The sequence below is a fragment of the Protopterus annectens genome, chromosome 1.part1, assembly GCF_019279795.1.
Source record: "Protopterus annectens isolate FY-2018-M chromosome 1.part1, PAN1.0, whole genome shotgun sequence".
NCBI classification, from domain to species: Eukaryota; Metazoa; Chordata; order Ceratodontiformes; family Protopteridae; genus Protopterus; species Protopterus annectens.
This window is the reverse complement of record NC_056726.1, coordinates 287,332,804-287,348,575: the sequence shown is the minus strand read 5'-3', so window position 1 is coordinate 287,348,575 and position 15,772 is coordinate 287,332,804. Positions and strand designations below refer to the sequence as shown.

Genomic DNA, 15,772 nt, shown 5'->3' with positions numbered 1-15,772 from the left:
GGAGAGAATTGCTGGAGGAGACGTAAGTGAAAGCTATTATCTTACCAGATTTCTTAAAGATGAAAAAAGAAAGAGGGACAACTGTCTAGCACTTGGCCATGCAATCTAGTCTCCAGGGAAGACTACATGGTTTGGGAAGAGTGACACTAGAACTCCCCCGCTACTCTGGGTGGGAAGCATATGTGGTTTCTGTGCTTGGGGGGATCAGATAGAAGAACAGACTGCCTAGAAATGGGTTGATCAACTAGGTCTATGGGCAAAAAAGTGACCTTATCAAATTCATATTATAGGAGCAGATAGGGACTAAAAAAAGGGAGATGGTACACAAGCTTGCAGAAATAATCTTGCTGGAGTGGAATGGAAATGTCAGTGGGTTCCACCTTTTGATTTCTAAGCCATGTGAATCAGAAAGGAATCAAGGATGCTATTTGGTTTGTAGCCTTCAAGTAAGAACTATTTTTTTTGCAACAGATTCAACTGCCAGATTTATAGTAAACCCTAGAGATCTGGAGCCTTAATACAGGTAATCCAGAGAATGTGACAGCTGGTACCCAGTTAGAGCATTAAGATAGCAGTCATTCAGTTAAGGAAGACAACTGAAAATCTCTGAACTGCAGGTCAGCAGTCTCTACTGCCATGTGTATGGAAAACACTGGGGCAGTTGTGCTAAATCTGTAGAGCAAAGCCTTGAACTGGAGGTGACTGGCTCCCAGCTGAAAGTGTTGAAGTGTCATGAAGTGCATGTTTAAAACGGTGTAATATTATGTGTAGATCAAGGTGTGTGTGTGTGCATGTCTTTAAGAAGCTATCTAGGGGTTTGCACAAGTATATAAATACTGAGCATGTGTAAGCCTGACTGCCATTTTGTAGTAAGCTGCTGAGATGTAAACATCTACGTCTGTAAAGTCTGTCTGTTAATCAGTTTGTTTATATTTTATGATGCTGCTATCCATCCTGAAATGTTTTTATGTAATAAAGCATATAAATGAACTACCCCGCCTGTTCGTCATCTGTACTAAGAGGGAAGTGTGACATGGTGCCAGAATGGGATCCAGTTTCTCTAGATTCAAGACCGAGAGGCATTCAGTTGAAAGTGGAGGAATATAGAGGAGTGGATCTTCCCTACTGTACAAATAATTCGCAAAAGAGGTCAGAAACAAATTTCAGATGTTAAAACCTGCTCAAATGATTTCTTATTCGCAAAATATGAAATGAAGCAAGCAGAATGCTCTAAACAATTTTTAAGTAAACAGAAATGTCCGATACTGTAACATACTGCTAGAAATATTCAAATTACTATGGAAAATGTTTGAAATAAAGTCCGAATTGCATAAAACGAATAAAAGGAAAGGAAATGACCGCATTTTCACTCAGTGAGTATTTTTCATATTAATTAAGGCTATCTGACTTATCAGAAGTATATGAAGTGTTCCCATGTTTGTGCAGTATTACAGTACAGTTATTTAGCAAAATACAGCCATTTCAGAGCATATTTAACAAAGTACAGTACTTCAAAGAGTTTACTGTGCATTTGAATGTTAGTGCAAGCTGCTGAGAGAGGGCTTGTTTGTTCATAATTACAAGTGGGCCTGGATTGCAGTGTATTTGTGCATACTTTGTTGGCATGGTAGACAGATTTCAAAAGTCCAGTGCACTTGTGTTTGATACTAATATTGCAGAGAATTGGAGAGTGTTTGAGTATGAGTATGATATTTTCATACAGGCTGCATTTTCTGATAAAAATGACAGTACAAAGGCATTTATTCTGCTTAATTTAGCTGGGTCAGAAGCCATTGAAAGGGAATGTTAATTTGTGTATGCACCTGCTGTCTTTGCAGGAGAGGGGGAAATAACATCATATTGTAGTACCGACCGAGTCAAGGAAGGACCATGAGTGCTTAAAATGCAAATTTAGAGAAATATGTAACCCTCAGATGAACATTACAATGGAAAGGCACTTATTTTATACAACTGATCAAAAGTCTGATGAAACGTTTGCAGCATATATAACTGATTTAAGAAACAGAGCTAAAACACACAGATTTGATGACTTAAGGGATGAGTTGACAGACTTGTGTGTGGTATTAAAGATGATGCTGTGAGAAAGATTTTACTTCATGACAGTGGCTTAACTTTGAATAAGGCCATTGAGATTTGTCAGATATATGAGCTCACAGAAAAGCACACAAATGTGCTTAAAATGAGAAATGCATGCTTCCAGTAACTTCTAAAGCCCATGTTGATAGTATGCAACACCTGGTTAAAAGAAACAGGTCCAAGCACATGCCAGCAACTGCAACCCCTGCATCACTCACTGGTAAACCCCAGAGCTTTCTAGCAAATTCCCGGGTTTGCACAGTCTCAGTGAAGCACCAGAGTGAGTCAGCAAACAAAGCATATGGGTGGAGCTGGACAGGTGTAACCCAGTTTCATTGTCAACTCTCGTAATTGTGGTGGAAATCATGAATCTAAAGAGGAAAAGTGCTTAGCTTTTGGTCAACAATGCCACAAATGTAATAAATGGAATAATTTCAAAAGGTTTTGTAAATCAAAAGGCACACATTTGTTTATTAAAACAAAACATTCCAGGAAAAACGAGTTGATCAATTAGAAAGCTGTGAGCCAGCTTTTTATGCAAGGTTTTTTAAATCAAAAGGCACACATTCTTTTATCAAAAGAGAACATTCCAAGAAACGAGATGGTCAGTTAGAAAGCTGTGGCCCTACTTTTTATTTTTGAATGAAGCATTTTGTCAGGGCTTAGTGAAACAGTTAATGCAGTAGACTTACTGTGCAAAGAATGAAGCATTTTGTACTGTTTGGATAAATGGAAAACCCATAGAGCTCAAAGCTGACACTGGTTAAAAGTGCAATGTTATGTCAGCAGAAACATTTGCTAGAGTATGGTGAGAAGCTTGATTTGGCTAAGATGTGAAGCTTGTTGCTTATGGTGGTGAAGAAATTCAGACGGAAGGCTCAGTAATGCTTTCATGCTACTCTGCCGGGAGAAGCTGACTTGTTATTTTATGTGGTCAAGAGGCACGTCCAGTCATTATTAGGCCTCAGAGACAGTTTGAAGATGGGACTGCTTTCATTTAACAAGGAATTCCTCCATGTTAGCTTAAAAGACCACTATTCTAATTTCACCCAGTGTATTTTCTCTACCTATGCTGATCTCTCCAAAGACAAGCTTCCAGCTGTATACTCCGTCAAGTTAGACCCAGGTGTCAGCCCAGTTGTCAGGCCAGCCTGGAAAGTTCCAGTAGTTATGAAGAACAGAGTCAAAGCTGAGCTAGATAAAATGGTGCAACAAGGTGTGATTTATCCAGTTGGTTCATCTACTGAATGGGTATCCTCCGTGGTGGTAGCTCATAAGAAAATCTCAGATGACATCAGAATATGTATTGATCCATGAGATTTAAACAAGGCACTGAAAATACCTCATCATCCAATGTGTACAGTCGAAGAAGTCACTGCTCTTATGCCAATTGCCACTGTTATTTCTGTCTTAGATGCAAAGACCTTGTTTTGGCGAAATTTGGTTGACAAGAAATCCTCATTGCTAACCACTTTCAGTACTCCATTTGGAAGGTACAGATTTTTGAGAATGCCATTTGGGATAAATTCTGCAAGTGAAGTCTTTCAGTGTGCAATGGAGCAAATTTCTTCTGGGTATCCTTGTGCTGGTATTGTAGATGATATACTAGTAGGAGGTAATGATGATGCTGAGCATGACAGAAACCTCAGAAAAGTTCTGGACAGGGCACGCCAAGTGAATCTTAAGCTGACTCCTCAGAAATGCAAATACAGGCTACGAGAAGTCACTTATGTTGGTTATTTATTTACCAGTTCAGGCTTATGACCAGACGCTTCCAAGTAAACAGTTATTCTTGAGATGCCAGCTCCAGACAATATTCAAGCCCTGCAACATTTTCTTGGCATGGTTAACTACCTAGGCAAGTTTATTCCAGACCTGAGCCAAATAACAGCACCAATCAGAGAGATGACACATAAAGATGTACCCTGGTCATGGTTGGAACAACACCAGACAGCATTTGATGTCCTGAAACAGAGAATTGCCAGTCCACCAGCTCTCAGATACTATGATGTTCACAAGCCAGTTACTCTTTCATGTGATGCTTCAAAAATTTGGCCTAGGTTCAGTTATTCTACAAGAGGGTCAACCTGTTGCCTGTGCATCAAGAACCTTAACCCAAACTGAAATGTGGTATGCTCAGATAGAGAAAGAACTCATGGTAATTGTGTTTGCATGTTCAAAGTTTCATGATTGTGTTTATGGTAGACCTGTTCAGATTGAAAAAGACCACCAACCTCTAATCACTATTTTGAGAAAGCCTACGCATACAGCTCCAGCCACTTTGCAATGCATGATGTTGAAATTGCAAAAGTATAATTTCAGTCTTGTCTATAAGAAAAGCAAACTCCTTTATTTTGCTGATACATTATCCAGATCACCCAGAAATACTACTGAACAGGATAAGAATGAGAACCTTGATTTTGAAGTCAAGGAAGTAAGTCATTTTTCTTCCACATGTCTTCATGAGCTTAGAAGTCATACAGCCACAAATTCAGTTTTACAGAAGCTCAACTGCTTTATCAAACAAGGATGGCCATCAAAGCAATCTAGTTTACCTCAAGAAGTGCAACCTTATTTTCCATACAGAGGTGAGATTTTGCTTGATAATGGTATCATTATGAAAGGTTCTAAAGTGATTGTTCTAAAGTCCTTGCAACAAGAGTACATTACTATCTTGCATCATGGCCGCCCTGGAGCAGACTCTACCAAAAGAAGGGTGAGAGGACTAGTATTTTGGTCTTCTATATCACAAGATATTGAGAGAGTGCTATCATCTTGTTCAGTATATAATAGTAATAAGTTGCACCAATAGAAGAAACCACTTCAGCTAAACCAGAATCCTGAACTACCTTTGTCAACAATAGCCACCGACATTTTTGAATGGAATGGTCAACATTACTTGGTGTTAGTAGACTCTTATTCTATTTGGTTTGAGATTGACCTACTTCATAATCTAGTGTCCAGTACTGTCATTACTAAGATGAAGCATCATTTTGCCATCCATCGTAGCATGCACAAAGTTATTTCTGACAATGACACACAGTTTACAAGCCAACAGTTCAAGAGATTTGCCAAACAGTGGGGCTTTACTCATGCCACGATTACCTCAGAGTATCCACAGTCAAATGGCTTGGCAGAACGTGGAATTCAGTGTGAAAAACATTACTACAGAAGTCAAAATGAGATAATAGTGATGTTTTCCTCAATCTTTTAAATCTCATTAAAATTCCTAGTGATAAACATCTTGGTACACCTGCTCAGAGACTTCTGTCAAGACAAACCAGAACCATGTTACCAATTAGTAGTCAATTGTTGGTTCCATGTGTCAAGAACAACAGGTCAGAGAAAACAAATCTGCTGAAGAAGCATTTAACCCAGAAGTCCTATTACGATAAGACCAGCAAACCACTTAATCCATTACGAGAAGAAGTGGTAAGGCTGCAAATGCCCAAAGGTTATGATCGTATTGGAGTCATGAAGAATATTTGCTCATAGGTGGACAGTAGTATCTCCTTTGATAGTCACATCACCACAGTAGTCAGTAAGTCCTTCTAAGTGGCACACCTCATCATAAAAGGGTTCTCATCCATGAAAAAAGAGGTCATTGTTCACCTCTACTTGACACTCATTAGACCCATTATAGAGTACAACGCCCCTTTTGGAATGTACCTCACAAGACATCTGCAACAGCTGGAAAGGCCACAGAAGCACCTCACAAAGAGGATTACTGGCCTCAAATAAATGCCCTACACTGACTGCCTCAAAAAACTCCAGCTTTACTCCATAGCATATCGCCTACTCCGAGGTGATCTCTGCCTAACATATAAAGCTATGTCAAACCCAGAGCTGTTGGACATGCTACACCTAAAGGAATCCCAATCCCTCAAAGCTACAGCTCTAGGGACCTAAACCTTGTCACCACGATAAACTGGACATGCTGGAGGGATAGATTCCTGTCCCAGAGATTTCCCATACTCTGGAACAGGCTACCCATCTATGTCAAGCAAAGTTCTTCATTAGCACTCTTCAAGAAAAATCTTGATGAGTGGATGAGAAATAGGAAATACACCCCGGGGATCACTTCTGTATCTCTGCTCAACAGTGGCACAGGAAAATAACTTTCTTGGGTGGTGTAAGCAAGGGAACCTTGTTAGCTAGGCTTACGTAGGCCCTTGGGCCAATAGCCTAGTACCTACCTATGAACCTATGAACCTATAGCCGAAATCATACATTGTGGAATGACAAGGAGTAGAGTTTAGGTGGAATCGGAAACATTTGATGCCAATTTCCGAGCTTATACCACAGCACATACCCTGTGAGAAAGACTCTTTATCTCAGAGTGAGTTGTCCAATGTTCCAGTTCCAGAAGGCATTCCAGTGAATATCCCTGTTCCTGTGATGCATCCCAAAGTTCCTGATACAAGTTGTTCACCGAAGACTGTCCCTGTTGTTAAACCCAGTCCTAATTACTATGTTACCAGATCTGGTTGCATCTCCAGACCATGTTATAGATACACAGCAACTTGGACATGACCATTGTGTTTGCTTCTAATGTCTATATTAATGCATGTCTAACTCCAATGTCATTTCTATTTGAGGGCAATCTTTTTAAGAGGGAGGATGTAGATCAATGTATGTCTGTATGTCTTTAAGAAGCTATCTAGGGGCTTGCACAAGTATATAAATATTGAACATGTGTGAGCCTACCATGTTGTTGTAATCTGATGAGATATAAGCATGTATGTCTGTAAGGTCTGTCTGTTAGTCAGTGCATTCATATTTTATAATGCTGCTATCCATCCTGAGGTATTTTTATGTAATAAAGCATCTAAATGAAATACCCCGCCTGTTTGTAATCTGTACTAAGAGGGACTAGCAACAGTATGTATCCCATAAATGTAGAGACTACATCCAATCATCCTTGCTGAGAATGGTAGGATAGAACTGCACCCTGATAATCTGTATCTATTATGAAAGAAGCATGCAGCAGTAGACAAGGTAGTGCAGGGTATGTAAGGAGAAAGAGGGATATGGACATAGAAGAGGGGATTAATCATATCTGACTTATCGTGAAACATATTATTACTGTAATCTTCATAGAGCTTATTGTGTTCCTGGGTGGGAAAATGGGACAGGAGAATGATAATTTTGAACTTCATGGTAGACCAGGCTAGGAATTGCAGAACAGGACCAGATGCATACCTCTAAGTCTAACTAAACACTGGTCATGGGAAGAAGCCAGTGACAGGAAACATATCCATGGAGCTTTAACAGAAAGGGCATCAGGCACTCCGTGCCTGTTAAAGACCCCTACATATAATAAAAGGAAACCAGAATGAATGAAACTTGGCGAAGAAATTGCAAGATGGAAAGATGGGTAATAAGCCAGCCATCAACCCATCCTGTACCAATGGCTGTCTCCAGAATGTACTTAAAAAGAAAAAAACAACAAACCAATGGTCAATCCATCTTCAGGAATGTGTCCACGCCCAGAGTGCGTCTAGCATGTCTAAGTGCCCATGCGCCCAAACATTACCTTCCTTGTAGAATACACAGCAGGAGTTGCTAAACTCAGTCTGCCAATGCAGTCTTCTCTGCTGCAGGTTACAGTACTCCACAGGTACCGGCTAACATTTCCTTTCAATATTGAATGTCTTGGGGAAAAAATAAACCATGGATTCCAACAAGAGAAACGGATAACAGCTCTGGACCCAAATGCACTGAATCCAAAAATGAATCCAAAAACAGTCTGCTCACTCTGAGTGATGCGCCATCCCTGGGATCCATAAACCTCAGATATGAGAGGAGAATCCCCCATAGTAGCTGCAGGTCTAAAGCCACTGGAACCTGAAGAAATTTAGTTAGAACTGCCGTGGCTCAACAGAGGATTGGAAAATGTATGAGATCCGTGTCAGAAGGCAAGTTCTAAATGACAACTGACAGCAACAAATACTGAAGTTACTGGCTCCGAGGGAAGCTCCAGATCCAAAGGAATGTGCCTCTGATGACATTTCAGGATCTAAAGAAGCACAGGTCTCTCAGGGGACTATCCAGTTGTAGGATCTTAGGATCGGAAAGCAGGCAGCATGTGAACAGATTGAATCCAAAGGTTAAAAGGCACTGTAAAAATTGTCCATAGAAGCAATAAAATAATGAATCTGTGAATCTGTCCAATCTGAAGAAAAACACAACAGTCCAATAGCACCGGATCCAAAGGAGCTGAATGTGGGTGTTGCATAATCCTGCATGGGCACCAGACATCCATAGGATCCTAGTCTTAGGATCCGAGGAAGGGGGAAGAGAAACAGGTCGGATCAATCAAGTTCCATGGTGGGAGGAACCCGGATCCGAAGCAGTCCATACGCCAGTCTAATTTGATCCAAGCAAAGTCACAGACAGTCAGATCTGCAGACCTACGATCCAATGATAAAAGGGGGAAACACCCTAGGACCAACCTGTTTGATGCGAGAAGACATGCGATCTGACGGAGGCTCTAGTGACCTCAAATCCAAAGGATTGGATCCAAGACAATTGTTAGTTATTGGCTGTTTCTCTCTCTACGAGAGGTTGAGCCCTGAAAGAACAGCAAGAAACAAAGGGTTCTAAGATACAGGACCAAAGTACCCAAACCTAGCACCTCCAACAGATGAACAAAATAAAGTGCATGACAACTCCAGTCCTCCAGTCCACTTGCACAGTCTAGGAAGCGGGAACATTTTCTACATATATGCATTCAATCTGGACCAAGACTTGTACATTTCAAACTCTTAATGTTTGCCTCAAAAGAGAAAGATTGCTAAAATAACAGGATTTGTGTAAGCATACATCTCCTGAAACACATGAATTCTGAAAAACAACTGCATGTCATTCTAGTTTTCTTGCAAACCATTGCGAAAATACCACAGGAAACCAAATTCCATGCATAAGGCAGAGAATTCAAGACCTCTCATCAGTGACCTCAATCTGTTTTTTTTTTTTTGTTAGGAGAGTGTGTGAGACCCGAAGAAGCCAGAATGCCAAAAGGAGGAGACAAGAAGCTGTCACAACCACTCTGTATGCTGTGGACAGAGTTATGCAATAGAATCTTACATGCCGTAAATGTGAGAACCTCTGACCTTGACTTAGCAATGTAACTGTCAGCTGTACAAAGACTTGCAAAATCCCCAGATCGTCTCATCAAAATATGTTGAAATTCTAAGCTCTAAAAAGGTAGAGGTGCATGCCCACCAAGAGTGTAATTCTCCACTCTTTCAATCCATGTTGAAAAGGAGATGTTTACAACATAAAATTTCAATAGCCATTAAGCATAATGCCTTTGCAGGCAGACAGAAACAGACTATGAAATTGTGGAGTCTGGAAAGCTCCACTGCTAATAGTAACTACTAACACATAGTGAAAGCACGAGATTCTGTGAAATAGTGACAGCTACAGGTTAAACCACAGATAATATTAAACACAGTCAGACACGTAATCTCCCCATTGATTGACTTGAATGGACCAAAGTATTTACAAGATGTAAAGACTTTCACACTTTATAAAGTAAGGAAAATACTTAAGAAAAGGTTATGGTTCCCATTCACATTACTGAAAGTACAGTTCTCCGTATTACATTTTGCCTAGACCATAACTCCGAATTTACACCTCTCCGAAATAGCACTTTGCAATCGCACTGCAGTATGTATGAACAAATATACTGTTGACACTGTAGTGTGATCTCGGAGTTAGTATTATAATTAGCAGGGGGTGTGGGAGGTGTATCCCGGCACAGGGGGTGTGCAGGAGGGACTTCACCCCCTGCAAAAATTAGAGAAAATTAGTTAATGTGGTTTAACTATTTTCGGTTTCGGCAAAGTGCCATTTCAGAGAAGTGTAAATTCGGAGTTATAGTCCCGGCAAAATGTGATATATATATATATATATATATATATATATATATATATATATATACGGGTTCCATTCAGGAGCTCGAAATACTGAAATCTCGAATTTCAGTATTTCGAGCTCAAGAAGCCGAATCCACATAATAGCGAAAGTTTAGAAGCACGAAATTCAAAGCCTCAAATACCGGTTATGTATACAGGTAAGTGTGTGTGTGTGTATGTGTGTGTGTGTGTGTGTGTGTGTGTGTGTGTGTGTGTGTGTGTGTGTGTGTGTGTGTGTGTGTGTGTGAGTGTGTGTGTGTGTGTGTGTGTGTGTGTGTGTGTGTGTGTGTGTGTGTGTGTGTGTGTGTGTGTGTGTTAAGGGGTTTGGGTAGGGGCTATGGAGTGTGTCAGTGTGTTTTTTTGCTGTGATGTGTGTGTGCAAACAGAAAGTAGTTTGTGTGGTGGTGTTTTGTGTGCGTTTGTATGTAGTGCGACCTCAGAGTGAGAATATTTAAGTAGGGGGTGTGGGGGGGGGCGTACTAGAGTGATTGTGTGTGTTTGTGTGGTGGATTGTGTGTGTGTGTGTGTGTGTGTGTGTGTGTGTGTGTGTGTGTGTGTGTGTGTGTGTGTGTGTGTGTGTGTGTGTGTAGTAAAACCGCGAAATTCAAAACTTCCGTTATTTGAGGTTTTGAATTTTGCGGTTTTTAGTTTTCGGTGTTTTGTGGATTCCACTTCTTGGGTTCGAGATACTAAAATTCGAGATTTCGAGATTTCAGTATTTTGAGCTTCTGAAGTGAATCCATATATACACAGATACATATATATATATATATATATATGTATGTATATGTGTGTATATATATATATATATATATATATATATATATATATATATATATATATATATACACACACACATTTACAGAGAGTTTAGCCTAGAAATTTAGAGAAATCCTAGAAATTTAGAGAAATGTAGACACAATAAAGTATCTGAAAGCTCGAGAACAAGGAATCTTCCATCTTGCTTCTTAGGTGGCAAACGAGATCTGAGGAGTTAGAGGTCCTGTGTTGGATTATGGGAAGAGTGAGGAGCTTGAGATTAGTATCTGAAGTCTGGAAAATGCAGCCGAGTTGGATCTGAAGATCAGATCCATAACCCATCAGTGAGGGAGAATGAAAAGGACAGCATCATATCCATGATCTTCAACTGAAGTGCCTTCTGTAAGAATTTTGGAATTAGAGGCATCAGGGGATAAGTGTAAAGGAGACCGAAGGGCCAAACGTGGATAAGAGCATCTCTTGGTGACTCCCCCAGAGGAAGGATTAGGGCAAAGAACCGGCTCCACTTGTTGTGGAGAGATGCCAAGATGGCAGCAAAGCTGACCCCATCGGCAGAAAATCCTCTCCACCACTGATTGATTGAGAGACCACTTGTGAGCCATTAGAATGGACCTGCAGAGTTTGTCCACTAGCATGTTGGATTTCCCCAATATGTGCATTGCCATAAGAAAGCAGATAGAAGAGATCGCCCACTGCCACACAGATTAACAAAACTGGAGCAAGTACCTCTGGATTTTTATTAGAAGAAGCTTGGTTGGGTCTGTGAAGAGCCAGTCATCTAGGTATGGAAGCACTCAAAATCCAGCAGTCTCAAGTGAGCTCTTACCACTTCCATATATTTGGTAAAAACCCTGGGAGCTGTGATGAGACCAAAGGGCAGGGCTGTGGACTGGTAGTGATTGGCCCTCAGCCAAAAATGCAGAAATTTTCGGGATCATCTGTTCATCTTAATGTGATAGCATGCATCTGGAAGATCAATGCAGAATATCCAATCATCTTTGAGTAGAAACGTCAGAATGGACAGAACTGTGACATTCAGAACTTTGACTTCTTCTCAAATTGATTCAGCTTGCTTAGGTCCAGAATTGGTCTCAGGTCCTTGGTTTTCTTTGACACTAAAAAGGGATAAAGGGAGGAGCTCAGGAGTTGGATACAAGAGTCTAGTAAATGCAGCCAAGTCAGATTCAATATCTAATAGTTGAGGAATGAATGAGAAGAGCAACATCAGATCCATTTATTAATTTGCACAGTCGATTACAAGGCTCATTGCATAGCCATGGATCAGTAAGCATTGCACAAAATGTCATTAGATTAATTGTTGCTCTGTCAACCTCAAAATTACATGACAAATACAGCCACAACCACTGTGGTGCTCATCACACCATGGAATTTGTTGCTTTGAATCAAAGGAAGCGGAGAGAAGAAGGAACCCTCGTTTAGTATTAACAGATCTAGAAGAGCTGAGGTAAGTGCGCATGAGATAATGCCTAGATACATTACATAAATAGTTGGAAGTTTTACTGTTGATGTTTTGGGAGGGGAGTATCAACTTCTGACTGCTGAGTGATGGTGGGAGCTACAGAAGAGGATGTTAGTGGATACAAAGTGTACTGTCACAGCACTTTACTCGTGACATGATAGTATGTGTGATGGATGAAATGCATATAGGCCTTCTAAGGAATTTATAAATGATTGGGTGGTTGAGACTGCTGCTTAATATTTGTCTCCCTGTTGACTGTGTTGGCAATTACTTTAAAATGATTCTTTGTGATGTATGGAGTTGGGGGTGAATTAGAAAATATTTCCCTTTTGCTTGATGTTTGGGGGGGTATACCTTTTCAAAAATGTCTCTCCTCAGTTTTGGGTGGTATGGGAAGTGCCTCTCAGCATGTATCTGTGTTGTAGTTTGTGAGGGTGTCCATGCCTTGAAAATGTTTCTGTCTGTTATTGTGATGTGGTGATGGAGGGGGCATGAATTTCTTTTGAAAATTGTTTCACTCTGTTGGTGTTTGAGGGGGTGGAATTTGCATTTTAAAATATGATTCTCTGGTGTTGTTTGTTGGAGAGAAAATTTATTCTCAAAATGTGTCTTGCTGTTACTTGGGGGGAGCCAATGGGAATTATCTGGACTGAGGTGTAATATATCTTAATCATCCTGTTCTGGCCCAGGTGGGATGTTCTTACTGACAGGTATTTGTAGCACTCTATCTTGTGGCCATCACAGAGATTAGCAGTCAAAAAGTCAGGGATGGCTTGCAATAGGCCTCATTCTAATGGTGCAGTAAACTCCTACAAAGGCCAGGGAACACACACCAATGTGTACTGGAAATACTGTTAGTATACCTGTTTGTGAAACCAGTTGTCATGGAGAAGGGTGGGAGACATTAAAAGGCATACAGGTACATATGTAAATGATGTTGCAAATCACCACCGGGGGGAAAGACACAGTACAGAATAACACAGCAGCAGCCCTCCATATGTCAGGTGGAGGCCATACATGTGATGTTTTTAGGCCTGGATACAAGAAATATAGGTAAGGATGCAGAGATCTTCTCATGCCGCAATGGTGGGTTTCATAGGTAGATACTGCACAGTCTGGCATGCTAGAGATACATCTATGACTGGCTACAGACTGCTTCACTGTGACAGTAGCCTTTAGAGTGGGGTCTGTGTTTATTAGGTGTTTCATAATCTGTGCTACCTGTGGACTCTGTGATGGGGTAAACTATAACGTGGTGTTTCATAGTCTGTGCTAACTGTGTACTCTGTGATGGGGTAAACTATAATGTGGGTGTGATAGATATCACAAGCCAACAGCTTACCATATGTCTATCCTCACATTTACAGAGCAAAATTGTTCAAAAGAAATGCAAAATATTAGACAAGTTCTCCTAGTCACAGAGACAGATATGTTGCTGCAGGTCCTCATTAAACACAGCAAGTGGATCTTTCTAACAGTCAAGAATGACAGGGTCTTCTACAAACTTGTATGACAGGACCTTGGGTAGGTAAACACTATCAGTGGCCATAATAAGCCAAAAGATCAAGTATACCATAAGGCAAACAACATGATCTATCATCTCTAGAGCATAGCAACCAAACTTGCACAAGACACTCTGGCTACAGATGGGGCTCTGATTACCCAGTGATTTCTAACAGTTACAGAGGAGTTCCTGGCATCTCTGTATGGGGTGAAAGACTGCTCCTTCATATCCACTGGAAGACTTGACATTTCACCTGCTAACATGGGTATCTGTGAGTGATGTTCCAGGTGGGTATTCCCTTACATATATATCATGTAAAGCAATATTTCAGGGGTACAGCCAGACCTGCAGTGAATATGGTCATTTTGTTCTTACTTCCATGTAAGGTCTTCAGCTCCTATATGAGTCTGTGCAATGCATGTGGCCTATAGTTTTTGCATGTCATTCAGTTTTACAGTTGTAGCATTACTGGATCTGGGAGTGTCACAAATAGCATTGATACACTTGCTTATGCCTGTTTGTTTTCATGGATGCTTCGCTGTCCAGGTCGTCTACCACAAATGTATGCATGCCTGATGTCAGAAAAAATATCTGAGCCTGATAATGATGTAACCTCAGCATAGCACAGACTGTGGCCACAGTGTCACTCTTAGGCATAAATAATGTGGCAGGCACATCACCCTCTCCTTCCACAGACTCTGATACAGTGCCTGTGCAGTCTACCCTTCAGCCACCGGACACCGTTGAAGGAAAGGAGTTGGCCAGCACAGCAGCCCTAAATGCACCCCAGATAACAGTAAGAGATGGCAGCTCCCACTACTGTGGGGAGGAAAGTATTTGCTGGCATACTAGTGGCCATGAATACCCCCCCCCCCCACCTAAGCTGATTGTCTCTATGATTGTCAAATAACAGATGTGTAGGTTGGTCATACAGGCACAAGATGACACCACCATAGCTACTGCAGAGCTGACTGTTGTGGTACATAAGCTACATAATGATCTCAGAAAGGGCTCTACCCCGTTATTTAGCATTTTGGATAGTTACAATAAGGAGTTTGTATCCTCAAGGCACCCAAGTGTAGGTAAGGAAACCCACCATGAGATGGTCAGGAGACAGACTAGGTCTCATAGTGCTTCATACCACTACCTGTGCTAAGGATGCTGCCATCCACCAGATGCACACTGAGATGGAGTGTATGTGCTGTAACTACATGTCACATCTTGTCATTCCTGCTCGCAGAGCACATAATTCGCTGTGCCACCTGAAGATTCTGCCAATGACATTCACTGCAAGGGACTCTCCCATTGGTTCACATGTGACTTGTTTAGTGCACATACCTCCTGAAAATGTCTTGTACCTGTCACAGAGAAGCCTGCACAGTGCAGCAACTTACAGAGGAATTGTGTACACACACACACACACACACACACACACACACACACACACACACACACACACACGCGCGCACGCGCGCGCACGTGCACACATGCAGACACACATGCACGTGCATGCACACACACACACACACACACATACACAACACACACCATCAGAACAACCACCACTAACACATCTTCCCAGGTACACCACACTGGAAATACCATTCCCTCCTTACACAATCTTCCTGGCTCAATACACTCAGCAAGTCATCACACACACACACACACACACACACACACACACACACACACACACTGCATTAGTCCCCCAATCAGCACAGGACCCATTGCTAACCTCTGTCACTGTGGCCCTTCCCACCTGTGCATATGATGACAACAAGGTCCTACCCTTACTGCTCTTTTTCCATAGTACCAGCAACCAGCATTAGAAGTACAGAGTGGTCAGTACATGCATGACACTGCCTCTTACTCAATGTTAAGGCATACAGCTCCTGTCTCTGCCTTGAGTGGTCATATACTGCAGCCACGTCCACTCACACCAACTCCTCAAGAAGCACCTGTTCCACTGGTGACACCAGCACATCATCT

At 41.3% G+C, this 15,772-nt stretch overlaps 1 protein-coding gene across 1 annotated transcript in view; it reads right to left on the bottom strand.

The window, feature by feature from the left end:
- Positions 1–15,772, bottom strand: part of LOC122804578 (suppressor of cytokine signaling 1-like) — a 625,285-nt gene that overhangs the window by 113,350 nt on the left and 496,163 nt on the right. The gene's annotated exons all lie outside the window — the stretch shown is intronic.